Source organism: Cyanistes caeruleus, chromosome 20 (assembly GCF_971803275.1).
Source record: "Cyanistes caeruleus chromosome 20, bCyaCae1.hap1.1, whole genome shotgun sequence".
In the NCBI taxonomy this organism is placed as follows: domain Eukaryota; kingdom Metazoa; phylum Chordata; class Aves; order Passeriformes; family Paridae; genus Cyanistes; species Cyanistes caeruleus.
In genome coordinates this window covers 2,332,670-2,358,505 of record NC_141720.1, presented here as the reverse complement: position 1 = coordinate 2,358,505, position 25,836 = coordinate 2,332,670, and the positions used below count along the sequence as shown (strand labels likewise).

At 44.9% G+C, this 25,836-nt stretch overlaps 2 long non-coding RNA genes across 12 annotated transcripts; one reads left to right on the top strand and one right to left on the bottom strand.

The window, feature by feature from the left end:
- Positions 1-6,657: 6,657 nt before the first annotated feature.
- LOC147649686 (uncharacterized) lies at positions 6,658-10,166 on the bottom strand. The gene is made up of 2 exons (XR_015278177.1): positions 9,934-10,166; positions 6,658-9,586 (listed from the first exon to the last, which is right to left on the bottom strand). It is a non-coding gene; the product is annotated as an uncharacterized LOC147649686 (long non-coding RNA).
- On the top strand, positions 9,580-22,685 carry LOC111936937 (uncharacterized). 11 transcript variants are annotated; one of them, XR_002868353.2, is made up of 6 exons: positions 9,580-11,773; positions 11,864-11,983; positions 15,378-15,556; positions 15,918-16,072; positions 16,399-16,552; positions 17,682-18,105. It is a non-coding gene; the product is annotated as an uncharacterized LOC111936937 (long non-coding RNA). The 11 variants fall into 11 exon arrangements; XR_002868356.2 differs by having other exon boundaries at positions 11,861-11,929; positions 15,487-15,556; XR_002868350.2 differs by having other exon boundaries at positions 11,861-11,929.
- The last annotated feature ends 3,151 nt before the right edge of the window (positions 22,686-25,836 follow it).

Sequence of the window (25,836 nt, the reverse complement as noted above, 5' to 3'; positions counted from 1 at the left end):
TCACCGGGGTGAGCCCAGGGATGAAGTGGCTGCGTCCAGCATTCCTTGCTGGGAAGAACCAAACCATTTCTTTGGGATTTCCTCAACCTCCCCTCCTCAGAGCCACTTCCTGAACAGTTCCTTGTGAAGCAGGTCTTCCTCTGGTGCTGTGAGTTTGCGAGAGAGGCCTTAAGGAGCAGACACAGACCTGCAGCAGAAGTCAGCAGATGGAAGATGGATTTTCCCATCTGTACCAAGGCCCTGGGAGGAGTCCAGGAAAAGCAGGTGGATCTCGTTCCAGGAGCATCCAAGTAAATAACAACTGCACTCTGGAACAAAAAGAGGGTTCCACAGAGCTGCAGTTGATGCCTGCAGAGTGTCAGGAGCTGATTTTTTTACTTTCTTGGATCACTAAGACCAAATATTTATTTGAGTGTACAGAAGTTTCAGAATATCACTGGAAATCAGAGATGCTGGTTAAGTTTCCTATCCTTTTTGAAACTTCTATGAATTCCTGGCTGTATAGGATGATTTGTTTGGGCATTGCTTCAATCTGTGTGTACTTCTAAATGTTTCAAGCAGGACATTCCACTTTCCACCACAGGGGTGAAGTGACTTGAAGTGGGAAAATCCCACTTTTCACATCTCAGGTTGAGGAGGATGAAAAGAGCAGGACAAAGCCCAGCCACCACATGACCTCCAAGTATATTCCAGAATGACTTTTTGAATCAAACAAAATTGTAGTATTTTCAATATTTTCATCTGTACAGACACATCCTCATTATGTGCAGGTGAGCAGCACCAAGGTTAATTAAGCTTTGGTAAAAAGAGTCACCCTGACAAGCAGCCTGTCCATTCCCATGGGTGTTTTCTGGGACAACTGGAGGCATTTCCTGGAGGTCTCCACCCCACAGCCAGTGGGTACTGCCATGTAGATACAATTAAATACCACAGTTGGCCTCAAATCTCACGAAGCAACAGCCAGTCACTGGATCAGAGTAGGAAAAAATTCTTCACCAAAAGGAGTGTCCAGCTCTGGAAGAGGCTGCCCAGGGAAGTGCTTGAGTCACCATCCCTGGAGGAGCCTGAAAGCCATGGAGATGTTGCTCCTGGGGACATGGATTAGTGGTGGACTTGGCAGTGCTGGGGAAAGAGTTGGATGTGATGATCTTGAAGGTCTTTTCCAACCTAAACAATTCTACAACACTTGAAAAATATGTCTTTGAGCTCACAGGGCTTTGCCGTGCCCTGCTCTCACTTCTCCTTTATGGATTCAACTGTGAGCGTGTTGAATCACCAAGTGACATCCTAAAACTGTTTTAGAACATGGCCAGAACATTTGGTGAAAGGAAAGAAAGCATCATGGCAGTGTGAACCACAGTTTAAGTTATTCCTTTTCCCTGGAAATTATGGGTCAGATTCTGTCTCCCAGACAGAAATGGTTCTGTTCTTGTCCTGCTCTTCCCAAAGCCACAGCGTGGTCCCCATACGGAGGAGACTTGGATGGGTATGAGAGCAGGAGGCAGCAGGAGCCTGGAAAACAAGAACATCAGTTCTGAGGGAAAACCTCACTGATTCCTGACTCAAAAACCATGATCAAAATTCTCTCCTTTTATTGGGAGAATAACCAAAAAATGGCTGGACGGGATGTGCTTAAACTCCTCTCTGGTTGTGACTTTTGTGCCTCAGTTTCCCCATAATCCCTCCCTGCCCCCCACCCACACAAACCTTTGCTACATTGTGGTGTCTAAAAACACAGAGATGAACTGTCAGATTCTTATTATTTAAGTGGAGATCACGATTTCCTTGTTGTGGTCACAGCTATAAGCATCTCTAAGAAAACATTTAAAGCTCTGGCTGAGGTTTGGGTCTGAAATGAAGGAACTGGAAGTAAAGAGAGGTCCTGGCCAAAGTCAACCAAGACAAGAGGGAGTGAAGGAATGTAAAAGAGTCTGGAAAAGTTGATTTGCATGGAGCTCAGAGTCCAGAAAGGGCTCCTTTATACATTAAACAGTTGAGTTAAAGCTTCAGTTCTATCCTTTAAACCCTTTTTGCCCATTTCACGACAAAAGTCAGCACTAAGGAAATCTAAATGAAAGCTTTTGGAGCTGCCCTAAGGAGTGTCACCCCCACCAGTGCCCAGACTTGGAGAGGTTTGATTTCTGAGAACTGCCCACCATAATTTGGGCCACAGTGACACAGAGGAAGGAGAGACACTGCCTTGTCAGCCCTGAGACATTGCCCACAGCATTTCTTGGAAGGGGAAAACACCACAGCGCAACCACGTGTACCCAAAATTGTCATTAAAGAAATCCACCCTGCTGGCAGCCAACAACACAAACCCAAAATCACAGGCTTGACTTTGAGTCAGGGTGTTTTGATAAAACATGAAAACCAAGTGATTTCTGCAGAGGGGGAAGCTAAAGATAGATCTGACCAAATTGACAACATCAGCAGCACTCAGGGCTGGACAGCCTGGCTGGAAACCTCCTTCCTTCCAAGGAGAGACAGGAGCTCAGTTCCTTCCCATTTTCCTCTCCTGCAGGGCCCACATCCCAAATAACTCTAAGAAAAGCTGTCTGTGAAATGCTTTGCATTTGGTGCTGAAGGCTCTCCCAGCACCACCACTCCCAGACAGACTGGCTTCAGAGAGTCCCTCTGAAAAAGGAGTTCCAGCAGCAAATCCTTCCCAGGGAAGACGTGGAAGAGGGCAGTGGAAAAAGTTGCCTATAGAAGGAGCAAAATTAGACTGGCACAGTAACAGTCTTACTGTAAAAGAGAATGGAAAGGAAAATCTGCAAGTCAACGAGAGAATTCACAGGGATAAATAGAGAAAGGCAGATGTCAATGAGTCACTGCTCACTCAGAGAAATCAGCCTTTTGCCTTTTCTTTGAGTCACTGGCACGTCCTGCAGAAGCAGAGGCAGCAGCGACCTCTTGACATGAACCAATTTTAACAATTCATTACTCATTTGGTCCTCCAGGCCTTGAAAAGCTCTGTGAAGGATTGAAACATGACATCACCCCTCATCCATGCTATTCCCCACCTGGAACACTGGCTGGGGGCAGCCCTTGGGTATGGGGAACCTGTCAGAGGGCAGGTTTGGGGCTCACAAGGATTCCCATACCTGCAGTCCTTGGTGCTGTGGGACCGACCCTGCAACGTTCAGGAGTCACCAGCAAAGAAACTGCCCAGGCTAAAAACGCCTCCAATAAATGTGTTAAGTTCTTGTCAGCTCCACCATAAAATACCAACTCCAGACCACTGCAGGAGTTCTTAACAAAGCTGTGAGAAATGTGTTTCTCAGCGGGACACAAACAGGCATCCAGAGGTGCTCTGGGGTCCAGATGTGAAGCTATAGGGTCAAAACAAGGGAAGACAAAAGCACACAACATGAAACATGACAAAATCCTTCCCACCTTCCAGGCAAGGTGGTCTGGCCCAGCAGCTTGGTGCTAAGCCCTTAATCTACAGACTGCACTTTTACATCTGTGAGTGTTTTTTGGGGGCTCATTTTTCCTTGCAGGACGATTTCAGGCTGCAGGATAAGTTATGTATAGCACGTGGAGCTGTGTGTGCAGCACGGAATCAAGAGGCACGTAAAGAATGCAGCCAGGAGAAGGAACTTATTGGAATCACATGGGATTTTTAGATTGCATGTTTCCAGGCCAGCTTCCATCAGCTCCACTCCTTCATTTTTCGGTCTGGTTATCACACAGCATCTCAAGGTTCCTCTCTCTGCCAGATTTGTGCGTGACTCTTCCCCTCCACATCTTGCTACAAGGGACAGTCAGTCCCAGGGCATCTTTGGACTACAAATGGATTTAACCTCAAACCAATGTAATTTCTTTTTTTCAGGGCTTTTTTCCTACCCTGCAATCATGCTTAGCTTCTTTCCCAGGCCCATGACACGGTGATGTCAGAGAAAGGAGCAATTTCTGATTCACCAGGGCAGGCAGTGGTACCCACCAGCTCTCACACTCCAGACTGCAGGAAAGAGGCACTAAAAATGAAGTCAGGATGAAATCCTGAATGCAGATCCTCAATTTAGAACTGTTTCCATTCCAAAAGCCACTCCAAAGCTTTTGAGAAATGAGCAGGGGGTTTCATAGGGAACTAGGATAGGAGAGAGGATTGTTCTGATATTAATTTGAAGAATGAAGAGCCATAAGAGAGAAACAAAATACATTTTCCTGCTCATACGTGAGCCAGACCTGTGTTTTGCAAAGGAGAGGGCTTCAGTCTCAAGGCTTGCTGAAATGAGGCATTTCTGGCATGAATTTATCAATGTTGCTCCGCACAGTGAGGCAGTAACAGCTCCTTCCTGCTACAGAGCAACCTCTGCCTATGCAGGAGAAATACTGACACAGAGAAAAGGTGAATAGAATAAAAGTTAAGAGTTGTTCACAACACAGTCTCAACCTAACCATCCAAATCCAGTCAAACACATCACCCAAATGGCTTCTGAACTGAAGGGGTGATAGCAAACTCCTTTGAAAACCAGTTCTAAATTCAGGAATGCTGCTGTGTGCCTGGTGGAGGGGTCATTTGTGAGACATCCTGGGCAAAGACATTTATTTGGACATTTCTCAGAGAGTGCAGTGTCATGGTTGCTATTTCAGAAAAGGGCGTATCTAAGGTTTGGTTAAAGTTTACAGAGCTGGATCCTCTGAAAGACTCTGGGAGAAGAAAACATGAGGCAGAAATTGGGCAAAAGAGCTTCTTTCCACCTCAGAACTGCACCCAGACTCCTTCTGGTGCTGACACTGGGTGAGTGATTTAACCCAGAGAAAAGGGTCTGCTCCCAGCTGAGCCTTCCAGGCAGAGCAAGGGAATTGTTGTTAGGGTTAGCACTTAGTTACTCCCTCCTACAAACTGACAAACATCAGCCCAGACTTGTAATTGCTTTCAAACTTCAGCCAGCTGCCATGGGGAAGAGGCTGGAGGACAATAAATATTGGCTGACAAAACACTGGAACGGATCCAAGCTCCTACGCAAAGGAACATGTTGGGCAACAGCTCCCTGTGACTTGGTTCTGACTAGAAATGAATTTTATCCTGATTTTTCAAGTTCTTCACATCCTTGAGTACTGGAGAAAATAGAATAGGTTGGAAATCTTTGCAAATAGTCAAACATGTCCAGGTTCCTGGGGAATCAGCCACATTTTCCCACTCGGATTGCTCAGGACTCAGCCTTTGCAGCTGAATGGGCAGGAGCTTCAGTCAGGTCTTCACACTAAGTCTCCATTCTCAAGAAGTAAAATTTAGCATGGAAAGCTGGAGATGAAACTAAAACAGAGCCTTGTCTAAGTCATGGATATTATCAGAGTCACTGAGCTGAAACCAGAAATTATTCCACCAGACCACAACATCAACTACTCTGAATCACCTAGAAGGTGAAACCTTCAGCACAGGTCAAACCACTTATGAAGATGGTTATTTTGAAGATCAAAATACAAACTTAAGCAAACTAGGAAGGCTGTTCATGCAAATGTGGTTGGAATACATGGTTAGAAAAGCAGCTGTGCAAACACCGTGGCTGTGATTCGGAAATCGGGCTGCGCTTGTTAAAGCGTCTCTGGAGAAAAGGATCTCCGTGGCAGGATTGTCCCCAGCAAATCCATATGGGCTGTGGAAGGAGTGGATTGCAGGAGGGACAGGTAGTAAGACACAATTTTCACTTCTGAGTAACTGCACAGACCGTGCATTAGAAAATAATTGATTTGCTAAATAACGAGCCAAAGGTCTTCTTGTGCTGTTTGGGGAAAATGCTCCCATCAGCTCAAAGGCCTCAGTAACAGTCTCAGGATATATTTTGTTAATCAATGCAGAGGTTACCTCTAGGCCAGCGTGGAATGAGCCTCTTGGGGTGAGCAATATTTTATTAATAGCCAGTGATTTACCCCTTCTGCAAACAGGCAGAGCTTTGGGTGTCCAGGACTAGCCCAACACCTTTGATCTTACCTGAGTGCAATGCCAACAAAAACCCTTCCTGGATTTGGAGCTGTTGCCTTTGAACAAGGGAGTGTCTGAGGCTGCTAAATACTGAACCACAGATGAAAGCACTCATTGTCATCTCTCATCTGCACATATTTAATTGCTGTTTTAGTTAAAGCAGATTAGTAGCAAACTTGAGTTTTATTTAAGCTTACCAGGGGAAGAATCAACCTCAATCAGTGGTAATTTATGAAACAGATTAATTGCTTCATTGCTAGAGCACTGCACAACATATTCAATCCAGTCCTGCCTAATTGTGGCTCCTATTTACCAGTGGTTTTACACCAAACAAAACACAGGTTCTCTGAAGAGCTCTTCAGGCTCTGCACTCCCACCTTTCCATTATTTTCATTTTGTTCTGTTTCCATGGCCACCGCTATCTCTTAAAATCATTTTGACTCATCAGTTCTTTCCCACACAGGAGTCCAAACTGCAGGAGACAAACACTGAAGAGGTGGGTTAGTCATGGCTTTAAAGGCTTAGGAGTTCAAAAGCTCAAAGAGCAGGCAGCAAAGTGTTACCACAGAGGTGAGCAGTGGGACTGGCACTGGGATATGGAACCACAGGTAGGATTTTTACCTTTCTGCCCTATTTGTTCTGTTTTGATGCCCAGACTCAGTATTGGGATGACTCACAGTGCCCCTTGCTGGTTAAACAAAGGCCAGAAAACTCAAAGCAGCTAATTTGTGTGCCATATAAAAGCAGACACTTTAATGAGTGCTCATTCAAACGTCTGAGAGTATTCTAGAAGTGAGTGACCAACACAACCCCTTCAGTACCTCCAGTCCTTCCTCAGGCAGCATCAACTCCCCTTGTTCTACTGGCATCTTTGCAGAAGAAGGGATATTTAGGATACTTTAGTAATACCTGAAGAAAACCTGCAGAGCTGATTTTTTACTACAGCTCTCACTGATTAGGAGGAGTCTTTTTAAGCCATCTTAAGCAAAAAGGGCCTTCTCAGCTCATTTCCACATCATTGCCATGCCCTACATTTAGTTAAAAAGATTAAACCTTGAGAAAACAGACACAGGGAAGGCAGAGAGGAGAAATGTTATAGGGACCTTCCTTATCCACAATCCTTCACATAGAAAGGGAGCTGCCTCTTCTCCTTGTCCACGTCTTCTGGCTCTCTGTCCACATCTCTCTCCATCCTTTCTAAAGAAAAATCTTTTTAAAATCACTGATGGGACTGAGCAAAATGGCTCCTCTGAGAAACTTTCTGGGCTTGAGCACCTGGGAGTCACTGTGAATTGTCTCAGTGTCACTGGAAGTGTCACTGCCCTCAGTGAAACATTTCCATGTCCTTCACACCAGTGTTTGGCAGTGGGGACGGCATAGGCAGGGAAATAAGGAATTGCAGGAGCTGGTGTGTGCTGGCCTTGGCTTTTTTCTGTCTGGTAAGATGATTCTGGTTCTAGGGAATGTTCCAGAGCCCTCCATCTCTGAGCATTGGTGAACCTTTCCCAAAGAAATCCCTCAGGACACAAACAGAGCAGGAAGAAGGAAGACATTTCTAACAAAGACTTGCTAGAAGAAACCCAACATTAACGAGTCAGAGATCGCAGAATATGCTGAGTTGGAAGGGACACACAAGAGATGAGTTAAAGACATTTTTCCTTCCTTCCTGTTAACAAAACCTACCAGAAAGATGCATCAATCCAATTGCTGTCCTTAGCCAGGTCTCCTTCTTCAAAGCTGCCGAGTTCCCTCTCACTCTGCCATGGTCACACCCCCTCACTCCCTACTCCAAAATATTTCATTTGGGTTAAAAACCCCCAGACGTGCCCTGCACTGAATTAGCATTGCACAACAATAGAAACTTTTAGGCTCCTACTTCATTTCTAGGAGGACCCACATGCTGCATGAGGAAGGATTTCCTGGAAGAGAAGAGATGATCTCAGAGCTCAGGCAATTGGATACAGACTTAGGCTGGGATCAGCTTCTGTCACCACCAAGCTGAGCTCAGTTATTTCAGCCAGGTTTTGTGTGCTCCTGACCTGGCCCCAGGAGCCTGATGTTCCCCAGCTGAGCTCAGAGATGGGAACAAATAAATGCTCCAGACTGCTGGGAAAAAACAGCCCTTGAGGGTCTCTCACTGAGCAGCCAAAATTAGGGATTATTCCATCCTGTGTTCCTGTTTCCCCATCCCATTGTACCCAACAATAGGGAAAGGAATATAAGAGGGGTTTGTATCTGCTAAAATGTTGTGATGGGCTCAGTAGGGGAAATAACAAACAGAAAAACTCGGAATGGATTTGATTATTACAAATGAAACATATGACTTACCTAAGGTATAAAGAAAGGTAAAATACAAGAAAGATAACAAGACCAAATTCAGGTTACTCAGGAACTAATTCCCACTTCTGCCAACTTCCAAAAGTCTGGCCTTGCAGCTTTTAATGCACTTACACAAAAATAGCTCAAAAGATGCATGTGTTGGCAGAGTACTTTGACGGTAAGAGTAGCTGTAGTGTAGCTAAATCTCTCAGATAAATCCTAAAGCTTAAGGCTTTAACACTTCAGGAAAACAAGGCAAGGCATCTCAACTGTCTTTTGTAGGTTTTACAATACAGATTTTCTTTAGAAACACATTTTTTTCAGGTACGGTGGACAGAAGAGGAAGATGCTGACTGGGGAGTAGGGGCAGCTAAACACATTTTAGGCCAGGAGGGAGGTTAGATTCACTATTCCATCACAGATTTCACATGCAGCCTTCTGAAATGCAGATTATCAAAGGCATAAAGGGGATTCAAATGACAAAGCTGGAGGTGAAGAGCTCTGTAAGCCCAGAAGCCTCCTCCTCTCCCTCTGCACAGCTCAGGCATCAGTGCTGTCACCAGCTCCTCCTCTGAGGCTCCAGGCTGGTGACTGCCTTTGGAAATCCATCCCATCCAGGACAGTCCAGAGCTTGTGCTGGATGTCTCTGAGGCTCAGAGTGTGGGACAGTTCCTGTTCAATGGTCAGAGGAGCTCAGTGCTGTGTCTGGAGAATGTTGAGCCCCTCTCCCATGCCCTGCAGAGCCTCAGGGCAGGGGAGCTCAATAAACATTCCAATTTAAAAAGGTTTTCTTTCTCTCTTCCCTCTCTTGAAGCAGGATGCACACCTTTCTACACACTCTATAAAGACCTGAACCAAATTTGAGAAGCTTTAAAGCTTTTCAGAGTCTGAAATATGAATCTGTAGCAAAACTGAGAGCCAATCCAATCCCCACACCCACACAGTGCTTGTGCTCCTGGCCTGCCTTCATAGCACATTTATAAACCATTTTCTGTTTAATAAACTCTGCCTGACAAATCACTGGACTGAAATTCCAGCATCTGAAATAAGCAGCAGTGAGAGATAAAGTAATGGCCTGAAGACAGGGTTATTAATCCTAATTATTTCTGATAACAGAAATAGAGGTTCATATTTAGCCAGCTGTGGATAGTTTCCCAAAAGCAGAATTTCAAAACACTTCCTTACCCAAATCAGCCTCTCTGACCTCAGATCTCTTCATCCCCAGACAACTTCCAGGATGTCAGTCCAAGCAAGTCTTCCTAAGTGCACCTCAGGGACTGATTCCTAGACTGGTACTTTCCACTGGAAGTGCTCTGGGCTCTCTCTAAGGATCTTGGGGAAATATATCTTTGCTTTCCCTCTCTCAGAGTTAAGAAAGCTCATTAAAATATTCAATAAAACCCAAGAAGTCTCTTGGTTGCATTACTTGCCAGTTTAGGGGGGGGTTGTTTGTTTTTTTTTAAATTATTTTTAATTTGTTGCTTTGTATGCAGCAATCTAACAAAGTTTAAAACCCCAACTGCAAACATTTTCTATGCTGGCAGAACTGTTTTCTCATGCTTGTGACAGCTGAGTGACCTACTTTTGTTTGCTTGTGTGGCAGCCTCTGTGGTAGGAGGCCGGACTGGGACGTCAGCAGGGCTTGGAGAGGGGTTGGGCTGTGACTAAACCTGGCTCACCTGAGACCAGCTGGGATTTAGAAACCAAAAGTCCAAGATAAGAGACAGGTGACAGTGCAGAGCCTGGGCTCAGATCTGGGAAGGTAACGGTGTCACTTGGAGGGGGTGTGGATCATCCTCCTTGATTATCTGTGATGGTTAATTAAAAAAGCTCATCTTACGGAAGAGCTGCAGCTTCACCACAGCTCCATCACAGGTTGCCATCTTCCACTCACTGCTTCCAGAGGCTGCCCCTTTTCAGCATGAGAGAGTGAAGAGCAAAGCTTTCAGCCACAGCCAACACTGCTCTGGAAGCACCTTAAGAAATTCCAGTTTGACCTCCACGTTTCTCCCCTCCCACATCTTTGAGAATCCCTGCAGGCCTTGTGCATGCCTTCCATTACCCAAATCCTGCACTGTCACTAGAACACTCTGAAGAATTGCCACACCTCTCAGGAAAACATTTCCCCATCCTTCAGAGAAACGTATTGCACAACATAAATTTTAACTAAGAAGGGGCCAGAGAAGATACAGAATGAAAACACAATTAATAATATGATAGGAAGTGCTAACAAACGAACAGGGAGTAAAGAATTGGGCAAATCTGCCCCGTGGACTCTCTCCATAGTGGTCACATCCCAAGTTCATGCAGCTCCTGCTTGTAGGCAATTTTCTCTCAGTGATAAATAAAGACACCATTTTCTTTGTCGACAACATAATTTCACTGAAATCCAGGGATTTATGAAGGCATGACTTGGGATCACTCTGTGGCAAACACACTGCTTCCTCTGGGTAAATATTATTAGAATGGCTGGGAGGAAGGAATGCCCTCAGAAAGGAAACGTGCTGCAACCAGGAAGGGAATTTTAAACTTGGCAAAATAACCTACAGGAAGCTCTTACTTGTGCCAGACTTTATGCCATTGATTCAGGAAGGCAAACAAATGTTAGCTGGGTTTGTTTTCCTCACATCCTGAGTTTTGTCTCAGGAAGACCAGGATGTCCAACAAGACAGTGCAACAAGCTATACCCCACTTGCCTTGTTCTGGGAAAAATTCCAGGGCTAGGAAATGTTCAGAGGCTAAAGTTGAAGGTCCCTCCAGAAAGGAGACTCTCTCCATCCCCATTAATGTCACTGGGAATGCTGCTGCCAACAGAGATCTGTATTTGGCTGCTGGTAATAATTACCAATCCCTCAGCCTTTACTGCAAGCTGGGTTATCCCTGGTTTATGCCCATTATCCAGACCAGAAAACATCATCCTTACAGGGCTGGAATCAAGGGTGCACTGGTCAGGGAAATGTTTCCAAAAGAGTCCTCTGTAATCCAATTTTCTGCTGTTCTTTGAAGTGTTCTTCCCCATGTCTGCCTCTCCTCTGCTGTGTGTGAGTTTGTGATGGATCTTCCTGCACCAGGCTCTGGGAATGAACACACAGCTCAGCTTCAGCTGGGCCTGAAACAATCGGCTTGGGATGAAATCAGAGCTCTTCCCCATATCAGCCACTAGGTAAATAATCTGCAAAATGCCAAAATCCGAGGTTCTCCGAGTCCTCTTGAGGTAAATAATCAAACCATGACACTTGGCAGCAGTTCTTCACTGCCTGTTGAGTTTGAGTTCACTGCTTTGTGACATCACAGCTTTTCCAAAACATTAAATGGAACAAAGAACCTTAAAGACTCCATGGCAGAGCTTGAGGAACTCCATGCACAGCTGAGGAACACACATGGGACAGTGTAAAGGCACAGAGCAGGGACAAAACCAGAGAAAATGGAGATGAGTAGATGTGGTAGAAGCCTTACAATTAGGAAAGAGCCGTGAAGCCTTAGAGAAAGTGAGCCTTCATAGGATTTGTTCATGCTCAGGTATATTGTCACTCAGCTCCTAATTGAAATTACTGCTGAAAGACTTCCAGTTATATCATATGTTATCATCAATTCTTGCTTGTTTAGTAGCAGACACAGTCTCATCCTGATTTGAGTAGAAAACTGTGGAGTTATCCATAGCCTGGTGCATGATCTGTAAGTGGAGCACATCACAGTACCTCTGCTTTCTTCAAAGATTTACTCAGAAAGGTTGGCAAAGTTTACTAGACACTGCTCTGATCTTTCTCCTTTGCTTCCATTTTTCTCCTGTGTGTATGAGTCTGTTCCCAGAGGGGAACAGCACAAAGGTTCCTCAAATCCCTTCAGAACTTCTGCAATGCCCATGAAATGCTGAGGGACAGGGAACACTTGATTTGCTCACTTACTGCAATTGCTACGAGCACCTGCAAAATACCACAGGCTCAGATTTCCAGATCACTACAAAATTGCACTGATATCATTTCAGTGACCTTCAGCACCCCCAAAGGGAGAGAGACAGAAGCTTATTCAGTAGCTTATGATAAAAAAGAGTAGGTACAGCTCAGATAGCAGTACTGAAGCTCTGAAATACTTTTAAACATATTTTGGGATAAGAGGTGAAAGCTGCAGCCATTCAGGTGAAAAATGAATTGGCTGCCAAAATTTATCTTGTAACATAATCCAGTGCTGAACAAAGAGGAGATGTTTTTCTTCATATCTGTATATCCTTTCCCCATTTTTCTTGAGACCAGGGAATTCTGCAGGAGCAAGACTTTAAAGAGAATCTTTAATCTCCTCCAGAAAGTTTCAACTGTCAAGTCTTAACATCTGACTGAAAAGCCTTTTTATTAGGTTTTTATAATTTCTTCTGGTTATTCCTGTGATGGAGGACTTTAAGATTCTTCCCACTTCATCCTTGAGGCAATCAGCACAGCTTTACAGAGGTCTTTAGGGAATTAGATAGGGCCAGACATCTGCACTGGGGAGCCAATAGTTAACTTGGATGTTTCCCTGCTTCTGTTGATCACTCACTAAGTTTTACCTTCTACTTTATGAGTTTCAGTTCCTGGTACAGTGAAAAAACGCCATTTCACTGTGCAGGGTGCTTTACAACTTTTCATTTGAGAAATAAGGTAATTAAAAAAATTAATTTAATCTGCTTTCATCTTGAGGAGTATTCATTTAAAAATGGGAGCTAGTAAGAATTTCTGGCTAAAGATATGAGTATTTTGGCAGGTTGCAGCTAAATAAAAGCCCTTTTTAGATCAGAGAATTGTGGAATAATTTGGGCTGGAAGGGACCTTAAAGATCATCTGGTTCCAGCCCTTCCATGGCAGGGAGAGCTCCCACTGTCCCAGGGTGATCCAAGCCTCATCTAAACTGGCCTTGGGCACTGCCAGGGATCCAGGGGCAGCCCCAGCTGCCCTCCCAGGGAAGGATTTCTTCCCAATATCTCATCTAAACCTGTTCTCTGTCAGTTTGAAGCCATTCCCCCTTGTCCTGTCCCTCCATCCCTTGTCAATTGTCTCTCTCCATCTTTCCTGCAGCTCCTTCAGGCTCTGCAAGGCCACACTGAGCTCACCCCAAAGCTTCTCCAGGTGAACAATCCCAGCTCTGCCAGCCTTTCCTGCCAGCAGAGCTGCTCCATCCCTCTGATCCCCCTGGAGCCTCCTCTGGATCTCTGCAGCAGGTGGATATTTCCATCCCTTGCTGATGCATCTTCCTCACAGGAAAACCTTTCCTCTTGAACAGTCAGTTTGACCTGAAAATCCATCCCCTTTCCTGCTCATTGATTGGGCCTTCTCCTTCTTATAAAGGCAGATTTTGGTAAAACAATGGCTTTGTTACATTGCTTAAAAATGCTGGAGTCACATCCTCTGCCATGGGAGTCTCTTTCCCAGCTGGCAGGCGGGGAATGTCCCCAAGGTGTCACACACTCCCTCCTAGGCTTCACCAGCATTGAGATGATCACTTGTGTGTTATTCCTCCCACACATCTTTCCCCCTTCCCCATTTATTTTTTTCCATTTTGTAACCCAGCTCTGACAAGGCCATCCTTGTCTGCAGGAAAAGCACCGGCCACCGAAGCTCCTTTAGGCAAAGAAATCCCTCGCGCTATAAACTCGTTTCCTCGTGCTTCATTAAAATTTATTCATTTTTCCATGTCGTGATAATGATTTGCTGACCTGAGTGACAAAGGGGCCTCTCTTGTGCACAAACAGGCGCTCCCAGGCTCCTCCAGCACAGAATTCCCAGGGGAAGAGCTGTGTTTACCCACGCGGGCTGACTTTATTTCTCTTCTGTCTGGAGTCAAGCGAGGCACGTTCCAGTTGAAGTCAAAATAATCCCAAGAAAATCCCTGAAACTTTAGACTTTCTGGAAGAGTTTTGGAACACCCCCAAAGGCGAATGGAGGGATTTTATGAAGCATTCCAGTACTCATATGAAAATGATTGTGGGGAAATACACACAATGCAGATCGCTGCGGGGATTAGGAGTCTTCCAGCAAAGAATTCCTTCGGCTTTGCATTTCTTGGATAAAAGTGTTTTAAAAAAAAAACAGCAGGGCGTTATAATCTCATTTTCGGGTGATTTGTTCTGACTGATGGGAGGTTTGATGCAGTGGCAGGTGAGGTGACTGCACTGAGGTCTGATCACAAGTGTTTAAAGGGAATATTGGCTCTCTAAGCCTATTTTCCTGCTTTTTTCTCCCCCTCCACATGTCTCTGCTTAACCAAACATCACCCATCTTGATTCTTCCCTCGGAAAGAGCAGGATAAATCAGGAATAATCCTTGTGAAATGACTAACTTAAGTCAGCCTAAGCAGAGAATCAGGTCTCAAAGCCCAGCAGTGAGTTGTGAACCTGCCTTTTCTGTCACAAGTACAAAGGGCAAGTGAGACATTCCTGGATCAGAGGGAAAGTCTCTTTTCATTTTCAGTGATTAACAAGCAGAAAAAACAGACCCCCACTTTTTCACTTAAAATAAAAAAAAGGAGAAATATCTCAATTTGGCCTTTTATGAATCTTTTTGTCCAACTACAGAGCTCTGTAAACACATTAAAGGAGAAGAACTAACAAAATAAGGCACGTTCTCAGTGAATTTATTACAGGCAAACAACACATGAACACTGAAATGAGCCAACAGTGCTTTGGTGGCCTATTTGAACTGCTGGTTTCACTCTGTTTTCTCAGTAGATAAAACGTGCACATTAATTATGTGCAAAATGCTCACACAGAAATGGGTGTAGGCCTGTAATTGCAGGATTTTTCTTTATAATTTGGTTATGATTTTGAAGCCCAGTCCAGTTTGGCAAAAGCAATCCATTCTGTATAAAAATCTGCTTAGCAGAAATGGATTTCAGCAAATCCTGTGACTCTCCCACAGGCCAGCAGTGTGTCACAAAGTGACCTTCAGCAATGGTCTTTATTCCTAATTTACCAGGAGGTTCATATTTTAAAATAGTATTTGGAAGATAACTGTGGCTAAATAATGACATGCTTTCTAGATTAGGTCACACATGGCCTTTCTGCCAAGCACCTTATCTAAATTATTCTTTTTGGGGGAAGACACCACCATGCTTTTTCATTTTTAATCTATTGTTTGTCTCCTTCCTTCCTGCACAGTTAAAAATGAAGATTTGAGATATTCTGCAGTGAAAGGGGAAAACTTGGTGACTTGAATCCCGCTTTTATTCCCAGATTTCATTTATCTTTATTTCTCATTTCACTTGAGCAATCTGAACACCAGAGCTGTCCCTCCTTAGGGCAGTGCCTGAAACACGAGGCTGCTCCACAGGGAAGAGGTGAGGAATTTTCACTTTCCTTCTGCTTGAAGGTGTTTCCACTTTGCAGAGGACATTTCCAGTGCTTTGATCACCCAAATGAGGGGGTAAGGCTGAGCTGCTGCCTTGTGGCTGGAGAATGAAATCAGATCTCTTTTGCCATGTCCAATCCGAGGATGCTTTAAGAAGAGAATAAAAAAAATTTCAAAAAAAATTTCAAAAAAATAATAACAGCCCATTTTCTCTGCAAAATACCTTCTTCTCTGAAAAATTCCCTTCTCTATTGAAGGGAATGAGATGTCAAGCACAGCCTGTCCCCAGTGTCTCCTGGCTTGTTGAAGGGGATAACTCCCTGCTCAGAGCTTTTTTCCCCATTTCTCAGTGGTGAAGCATCAAAGCCTTTCCATGCAGTGAAACAGAGCGCAGCAGCCCTTAATTCTGCATTCCCAATCCCTGCTGGAACTTGAAGCACAGGACCTACGGACAGAAACAGCTTTGGAGGACAGAGCTGGCAGGAACAAGGAGCAGGAGGCAGAGGTGAGCTGCTTTCAAGTGAAATTGGAGTTGTTCTGATGTCACTAAGTCTGCCCTGGCTCCTGAAAGCCATGAAACACTTCATTCCCCGCTGCTGAGACATGACACACGTTATCCAAAGCCTCGTTTAATCAGCTTAGCAACCTGAACCAGGCTAACAGCAAAACCAGCTCCTGCCAATCCCCTCTCCAGGGTTTTTGCTTTCTAAGCAAGCCAGAGTTATTCCCAAAAAACCCATAATCTCACCAGGAAGAATTTATCAAGCACACACTTTTAAGGGGAGCTTCTCAATCTAGTCAGTGCCCCCATTTCACTGGGCATTTCTTTAGAATATTCCAGGTAATTCAGAATTTCCCTTCCGTACATCCCCATTCTCTGCACGTGCGTTTTGCCAGCGTTCAGCCAGGAAGGATCAAGGCTGCTTCCCTGCTACTGCAAGGAACTTTTCCATGTGCCCACAAGGTCATGGACACTCTGGCACAGGTAGAAATTTATTTTTAAAAATTTTATTTCTTTATTTATTTCATTTTATTAAATGAAATTTATTTAAAAATTATTTTTTAGGCAGGATCACTTCAGCATTCTCCTTCCTACCCCTGTGCACACTTTCCTCAGCACTTTTCTAAAAGCAAACTGCACCACGAGATTTGAATTCTCCTCAATGAGCTTTGCTGCTGGAGAGAACCTGTCTGATTATTTTTCCCTTTCCAGAAATGAATGAGAAATTGGGTCTTTCTGCCCTGATCTCTCCTTGCTGCTCATTCAAAACATTAAATGAATTTCGTGCTCTTCCTATTGAAAATTAGGAAGGAAAGTACAAATCCTAATTAATTTTTGGAACTTGTAGCCTGAAAAGCCCCACTGTGTTAGGTCAATCAGTTTTGTTCAGATGTCAGGAGCTGTGCTGGATTCATTTAACGTGTTTCAAAGCCAAGAAAAGAGGATTATAAAACCTATAGGGAAGTACAGCACTTAAACTTTAAAAAATTTTGGGGGAGGGGTGGTTTTTTGCATTTTCAAAGCTGATTTTTGCTGTCCACAAACTCCACCAAAATTTATTCTGCAGTACCTGATAACACATGATAGTTTGTAAGCAGTTCTGTCACAGGCCAGTTGTGCTATTATGACCCAAGCCCCCTCCAGACTTCAAGTGCCTTCAAAAGAAAGTTTAATTTACCCAGTTAACCCATTTTTTTGAAGTCACATTCAGCGCTTTTCAACATTTGGCTCTGTGTTAATTTGACCTTGTACACATAAGAACTCCTCATCAAACAACGGATGATCTACAGGCCTGGTCAAACCTTCTGCATCACTCACAGCCCATTATTTCTGAAATGTTGTTAGCAAGGAAACTCAAACAATCCTTTTCCCAGGCTGTCCTTTCACCCATGGCCTTGGCAAGCCCTGAGAGCAGAGCAATCCCAAAGCCCTCCCAGCTAAAGCGACACGTTCCAAATGGATATCCAGTTGTTTATGTCAGGGTGATGATTCCCTTCTCTTGGATCTCATTTGGATCTCCTGGTAGAATTCACAGTACCCAGCTGGTTCCTAAATTGAAAAGGAACTTTTCCTGCTCTGTCTGCCTTTATTTCTCCCCTCTTTTTGAACTCAGGAGGGATTGAGACAGCACAAGTGACAGCAGAGACGGCATCTCCTGGGTGGAAGGAGCTGGAGCCGAGGCACCCACTTTGCTCCTCCTGGGAGACGGCTCCACGCAGTCAGACACCACCAGGGTGCCAAGCAATGAAGTCAGCAGCACTGAACTCAGCAGCTGTACAGATGTCTTGGGTTTGGGGCCATGCTCAACATATCAACTCCAACAGGAGGTTTTTGGAAGGTTCCTCAGGAGCCAGGCGGTTCTTGCTGCGCTGTCCACAGGCAAACACTGCTCTGGCTCTTTGGCCAAACTGGAACAGTGCCAGTCACTCAGGGAACTGCTGCCATTGGTACAGCAAAATTGTTCCTTCCCACAGTCATCTTCACTGCTCTTTGTGGTTATCTTGAATAAATAACTGTTATTTTACCTCAGAATTACAGCAGAAAAAGATGGTCCACCTACCCCTAAACTACCACATTTCTCTTCCCAGAGATCTCTTGTCAGAGAGGAACTTGAATATTGAAGAGAATTAAAGAGCCACAGAATATCCTGAGCTGGGAGGGACCCCCAGGATCACCCAGCCCAGCTCCCAGCCCTGCCCAGACCCCCCAACATCCCAGCCTGGGCATCCCTGGAGCTCTGGCAGCCTCGGGGCCGTGCCCATTCCCTGGGGAGCCTGGGCAGTGCCAGCAGCCTCTGGGGGAAGAACCTTGCCCTGACCTGCAGCCTGAGCCTGGCCTGGCCCAGCTCCAGCTCCTGGGGAGCTCTGCCCTCAGTCTCTTCTCCAGGCTGAACAAATCAAGTGATAATAATAATAATAATAATAATAATAATAATAATAATAATAATAATAGTCACAAAGGCTATTTGTGTTGAGAAACTGCTCAGCCAGGGCTGCACAAGCAGCCACTGTCTGAACCATGAATCCAAGGGTGCTCCTGGGTGGCAGTGCAGCAGCTCCCATCCACTTCAGCTGTTCTTTGTTCTGATGACATGGACTATTTCCTACTCGTTTCTAAGAAGTTCTGTCTTGGGGATTAAAAGAAATGGAGTTTGACCTTTTCATTATCCCCACTAAGGCAGCCTTACTGACCACTGGAACTTCTGAGAGCTGTGCTGGCAAAGTTGTTGTATCTAATGATGTGAAGCAAACTTGTCAGAAGGATGAAGCCTCCTTAGCTGCACAAGATCAAGGGACATTTTTAAAGGCAGGACTATTTGCAGCCCCACCCTGAGGATAAACAATCAGAAGCAGACACCTTGCACCTTGGATTTAGAGAATCAGCTTTTGCAAGAAGAAATCTGCCTCCTCCAGCTTTTTTTTTCTGAAGGGTTAAATTTGATTGAGGGTCATGGGAACCAGTCTTTCACAAGCTGGATTTTAAAGGAAACTTTGATACTTGCAGATCAGAGTTCCAGTTTAGTTCAGTTCCCATTACATCAGTAGATCTCCACTTTATTACCATGTAAGAAAGATTCTCTTCCCAAGCACTTTCTTGGCACTTCACTGTAAGAAACAGCCACTGCTTTTTCACAGAGCTGCTCCTTTCCCTAAGGCTGATACAAGCTAAAATGTGAGAAGAAAGTCACACCATTTTACCAAATGAAGGCCTGATTTACTTGGATGATTTTCACTGAGACAGGGAATTACATCTTCACCTTTCAGACTGCTGCTTCTGTGTCGGAGCCTGGAAGGGAGCATGACCTGGGCACTCCTGACATCTCACACAGCTTTGGTTCCTTCTGCTAAAAAACAGGGATTCTCCATTCCTGGCTGCTTCCATGTGGTCAGAGAAGAGCAGTTGTCAAGTTTAGTACCACGTCTTTACTATTTGTGCTAACTCATCAGCTATAGTCTCTATCCTATGGCCAGCATTATCAGATTTAGGACTGGAACATGATTTGTTATGAAGGTACAAACCTGGGACGTCCTATTAGAGGATAATAAACCACTGAGAACATTCTTCCATTTCTCTGGCCAATTCAATTTGAATCATTAAGTCTTATTGGCAAACACAAAGAGACAGTCAAGGTAAATAACTTGGGATAATTAACTGCCTGAAGTACCACCCATGAAGCAGATAAATCAGACTGCTCTTCTGAATCCCGACTCAGACGAGGTTAAAGGAATTATTTCACCATTACCACAATCTAATATGTGACCAAATGTACAGATGCTGCATTCAAGAGAGCAGAAACAAACTAACTGCACTGCTGTGGGGAGGCTGACTGGATAAATGCCAGCATGTTCACTGCCCTGAAAATAGAAGACAAGAAAATACACATATCAAGTTAAACTAATGATTTATGTGTCCCAAAGGGCAGTACCAGGAGAATGAACCCCTAGAAGGCACAAATAATGAACACATTGCCTGTAAGAGAAGTGTTTATTTCTCCTTCTAGTAGGAGGCTATTTCCTAACAGAGAACATGAGGATTTGATATTCCCCCCAGCATTTTGGGAGGATCACGGATGCTCCTCAGGGACTGTCTGCAAGGAAGCTGCTCCATGAGGGCAGCAGGTACTCACTCCCAAAGGCAGCCTCATTTGTCAGTGGGTGGGCTGGGAGCAGAGATCAGGGCTCCTGAACTGCAGAAAATGGTGCCTGGAAACATGTGCTGGAAAGCAGAATAGTCCAGGGAAAAATGTGTCTGGAGAGAGATGGGAATAAGGTGACTCAGTAGAGAGAGGTCATGGCAAAGCACACAAGAGAAGTTTTCAGAAATTGCAGAAGAAAAAAAGAATTTAGCAGAGCCCTGACCAGCAAGTGTTGTTTTACTGTAAAATAGAAAACAGCTTTCCCAAGGAAAACACAGGGACTGACTTGTACAGCAGGGAAGGGGAAGGGGAAGGGGAAGGGGAAGGGGAAGGGGAAGGGGAAGGGGAAGGGGAAGGGGAAGGGGAAGGGGAAGGGGAAGGGGAAGGGGAAGGGGAAGGGGAAGGGGAAGGGGAAGGGGAAGGGGAAGGGGAAGGGGAAGGGGAAAGGGGAAGGGGAAGGGGAAGGGGAAGGGGAAGGGTGATGATGATGGATTATCTTGGCAACCTCCTCCTGAGCTCAGGGCAAGGTCTCTGCAGTGTCACTGCCCTGTGCCACCAGCCAGGGTCTGTCTTTATCTCCCAAACCTGATGTGCACCTCAAAGCACAGCGTAACTCCAGCCTCAGGAAACGCCTCTCTAGGACCATAGAGTCATCAAGGTTGGAAAAACCTCTCAAATCATTGCATCCAACCTGGAGCCAAAATCCAGGAGCTCATACAGGCTGTATCCTGAATCCACACTCTGGTAGGACAGCAAGGATTTTAGGACCTCAAATGCATAGGCAGGATTCTGTGCAGGTGTCACAAACCCATGGTCCTTCCTAGATGAGCTGGTTCTAATAGTGCTCTAATTCTGGAAAAAAACAGAGCCTCAGGTGATTTTTAACTGTGATTGTGTGAGTTTAAAGAGAGCAGGGTCATGGATTATTCTCACTCCATCCCTAATTTCTTCCTCCTTTTAAGCAGCTGCCCAGAAGCAAAAACCCTGCCCTCCAGCAAGTTCCTTGCCTGGATTGATTTTGCAAGGAATGGTTTCTGGTACCTCTGTGTCACATCAGCTTGGAAGCCAACCCTGTATTTGCCCTGATGTGTTCATGCCTAAAGCTGCAACTCAGGATATCCTCCAGCCTACAGCTGTCAGCAGAGCTCTTCACAGAGCCACACCACAGCCCTGAGCAGGCACATCCCACTCACATGATGGCCCTGAAATCCCATCAGGAGCAGCTCCATGTGCTGACGTAACCACGGGGAAAGCGATGTCCTTCACACATGTAAGAGATCCCAGAAACCAGCAAGGATGTGGGATGAAAGGACAAGAGGGGAATAAAAGAGCTCTTTGAATAGACATGAACCTACTATTTATAATAGAATGAGTTCACAGGAAAGGATACTTATGCTATCAGAAACCACCAGGCCATCTGTTTATTTTAGTAGTAAAGAAGATCTTCCCTAGGGGACATCTGAGTGTGCTTCAAGGACTCTCAGGCCAGCAGGAGCCAGAAAAGCAGAGGCAGCAGGATCCCTTTCCTCCCTCCTGGATTGTCTGCAGACGGTGAATCAGATCCTGCAGGATCCCACTCAGCAGCCCATGGATGTCATCCACACTCCTGCAGCTGGGAAACCCTCGGGGGTCTCCCCAGACCGGGAATGCCCAGGCTGTGACTCAGACATGGAGCACATGGATTAACACCAGAATGTTCGCTAGGATTTTTTAATGAAGGATGATAATTGTGGATTATTCTGTTGCTGACTGGTCTGTGGGGGTGAATTGTTACTGGTGCCCACACAGATCCATGCTGGGCCATAGCCTGCAGCACTGAGGGACATTTAGAGTGACCAGAGTGGTGCAAAGTCCCACATGGCATCAACATCCACATTTATCCAGCAAAAGTCAAAACCAGAACAGTTTATCCTTTACCAAATGCTCCATGGACTTTGGGAAAGAAACTTCTGTTTTCCAGGATGGCAGAAACACCAGCAGTGCAAAGTAATCCCACTCACCTCCAACAAACAATCCCAGCGGGACACGTTTTACTTTAAACTGGGATACTTAAGGCAGAATTGAAAGAACTCTGCTCAGGGTTGAGAGCGCTCGGTGTGTTTCTCTTTCATGAAAGATGCAGTAACGTGTTTGTTTGCTGAAATAAGCTGGGAGATCAGTGAATCCACAGATCTATGATGGATGAGCTGCCAGGACAGTGCTGAACTCCCTGATACTGAAAGACTCACAAAGAGCACATCATTAAAATTCAGAGGAAGCAGCCGTGGAGTGTATCAATCCAGGGAATAACAACATCCTGAGAAAGAGCTGTTTGTAGTTTTAGAATCTAGAATCACCTGGAATAAAGATAGGTGTTCCAAAAAGCAGTCAGACATTGTATTGTGCCACAGCACTCCTTTGAAGCCCCATCAATGTGCTGATGTTCTCACTGTCACTGTATCCACTGAATAAAAATGTCAAGTGTTTTATGAAAGCTAAAAAGCCTCGAGTTTCAAGGCCAAAAGTCATGGTAACTGCAATGAAGGCTTGGGAATGAAGGCTGCTTTGAACTTACTGGGAAAAGAGTCAAAAGAGAAAAACAGTTGATAAAGCATTGGATAAGAAATGGCATGAGAAGTAGACAACTGAGGGGGGGAAAAACCTGTAAAGAAGCATCTCACATCTACTTTATAGAGCGTTTTAACCAGCAGAAAATGTGACTTGGGTGCTTTCAAGCCTAAATGAGACCAGCTCCTCTGCTCTGACTTCAGGAAGCCCCTGACATACTACCTGCATTTAAAAAGTTAAAATGAGGTAAAAATTCTTGAAATCCTTGCTCTCCTCATTTCAATAGAATATTTAACTTTGTCTTTTCCTTGGAAATTCACTTGCACATGGCTTGAGAGCTACCAGTGCTTCTTCAGCCTAGAGTGCACAGCAAAATCTTTAGGCAGACGATAGAGACAAGGGACGGGTCTTTGTTTGGAAATCCAAAAAGTTTTATTCTTCCAAGGGCTCCAGGGACAAAGACAAACTGGGATTGAGGGTCCATGATTATATAGTGGGAAACAGGGGAGGATCTGAGTGTCAAGGGCCAATGGGAACAGGGGAAAATGGAGCAGAGGCGGGGTTAGGGACAGGAACAACCAATAGGAAAACAGGGGCGGAGCCCTAAACTGGGGCCAATGGGGATTGAGGGAAGAGAGAACATTCCAGGGAGTTTCCAAATACAGGGAAGAGGGGCTGAACCGGGATGACATAAACTGGGTGAGCCAATGGCAGAACAAACTTGACAATACATTAATGTATAACTGCAAAGCTCTGTGGGAGAGAGGCCTTCTCTCACCCCAGCCTCAGGAGGTGTTTAGGGTTGCCTCCTTTCCAGGATTGAGGTCTGGGGATTTTAGTCCTTTCATCCCTTGGTCCTCCACACAGAACGACCATAAAACTAAAAGCATTAACAATTGTTTGTAATACTAAAGTGAAAGGGAATGCAAAGGGAAAGATCCATGGGCAGCTCTCCCAATTTCCAGTCCTGCTGAGTTTTCTGACACACGCTCTGTGTCTCAGTCACCTCAGAGTGCTTTGCTTTGCAGGATCTTATCAAAAACATCCCTGCAGAGGCTGTTCAGGATGCCCTGGACAGCAGAGCAGCTGCCTCTGGATGTTGGATCCTGCCTGGCTCAGGAGAGCTGCTGCTGTGGCCACTAGATCAGATTTAATTAAAAACTCCAGGCCAGCACACAAAGCAGTGATGTGGAGTGCTCCCAACAGCACACACCAAACTTTTCATCTTTCCAGGCTGATAAACAGCTTCATTTCCAACCTGTTTTAGGAATCACTGCAAAGAATTCAAAGGAGGGAATGGAGAGATGGGATAAGAAAAGAGGGTGACAAGAAGTTTTCTGTTAAATAAGAGTGTGTTTTGAATTGATATCTTGAGCACCAAAACAAATGGCCTTCAGATGTGGCTTTACAAATTACAATATCAGTAGGAAAAAAAGTCTCTTAAATGTTAAGTTTTCCCTCAAGATTCAAGTGAGTATTCATGCTGGCTTCACTCCTTCCCCTAACTTCCAAGCTGAAATGTCAGCTCAAACTCTATTTACAGCCCCTGCTTTAGACTTTCCTATGGCACTGTCAAAGTAACATTTGAATTTCCATTTCATCAACTGAAAGAAAAACAACCCTAAACTTTGGATGGAGTGGATGCAGGGATTAGAGCTGTGTACTGCTTACATGTCTCCTGTTGTTTTGTCTAAATCAAGGGGTTTGTGCAGGATTCTGACATGTGTGCAATATCTGAGCCATAAACTAATGCTAATGGGACTAAGGCATGCTGAGAAAGTTAATTAAGGGTGTTTTTCTGTAGGATATTTAGCTGCAAATGTGGCCTTATGTGCTCTACTCCTTTCTGATTAGGGTGAAAATCATATTAAGGCCAAAGCACCAAGAGAAACATTTTGTACCTTCTTTGCAGACGAGTTCAAGGTTGTGTGTTCTCTAAAGCAAATAAATGAAATTATCTGCGCTTAAGAGCATTTTAGTAGCTTCTATTTAAAGTCTCATCACTTCCCAGAGAACTTCTCCCACATCTGAGAGGTGGCAAGCTTGGAACTTGTTTTCTGTTGATTCACCCTTGTGTGTCTGAGATCATTATAAAAACAAGCACAGAGGGTCCAGGGTAACTCTGTTTTTCTTCAGAGAGCAAATCACTACAAATAAATCCCAAATCACTCTTGGGATGCCTCTGTTTGGGTGCAGAGCAGCCCAGCCCTGTCCCCTATTCCAGAGGCTGTGTTTGTCCTGCTGGACAGGGAGCACCAGGGACCAACACCCAGCTCCAACACCACATTTGCACATTTGTCACCCTAATGACAGCCAGGTCTCTGTAGGGCACATTAATCCCAGAGCTTAGTGCAGTGCTCCAGAAGAGATCCCAAAAGAGACTTCACAAGGAGTCCTTGCTTGCTTGGCCTCCTCCTTTCCTGCCCCTCCTTTAAGTGAGCTGTAGATTTGTACCCATGGAGCATTCCGTGCACTGAGACCTTTCCAGGTCTGTAACTGAGGGTCAGCAGCAGCTCCTCTTGCAGAACAGCTCTGCTGGAGGGTTTTGTTGGGATTGATTTGACTGAGGTCATGTCAAATCACATCTCCAGCACCAACCCTTGCTACTGCTAAGTCTAAAACTTGTTCTCTGCAAGTATTTCAGAATTTCAGAAAATTCAAGTATTGCAAAATCATCTGGATTTAAGGTCTTTTTCTCCTCTTTTTCCCTGCTGAGATCAGACTCATTTTGTAGCCTTTGCTTCTCTCAGAGACTGAATGATCAGACATCAGACCTTGATCCTTGTAGCTCTTTTCTCTTCTGTTTAACTGTCCTTCTTTTGAAATGAAGAGAAAAAGGAAATAGGGGAAATAGAAAGATGATTTCATGACATCACTTGCTTCTCTCCATCCCTTATCACTATCAGCACCAGGCTAAATTCTCCCCAGGGAAGAGCTGGGAGCTGGGGTCCCTCTGGGGAAGTGTAAGGAGCTCTGCAGAGGTGGGGAGAAGTTCCCATCACAACCAAGCTGTGTCACAGCAAGAAAAACCTTCATCAGAGAGAGCTGCCAGTGTTTTACCTGTCCCTGTGCCTGCTGGCGTTTC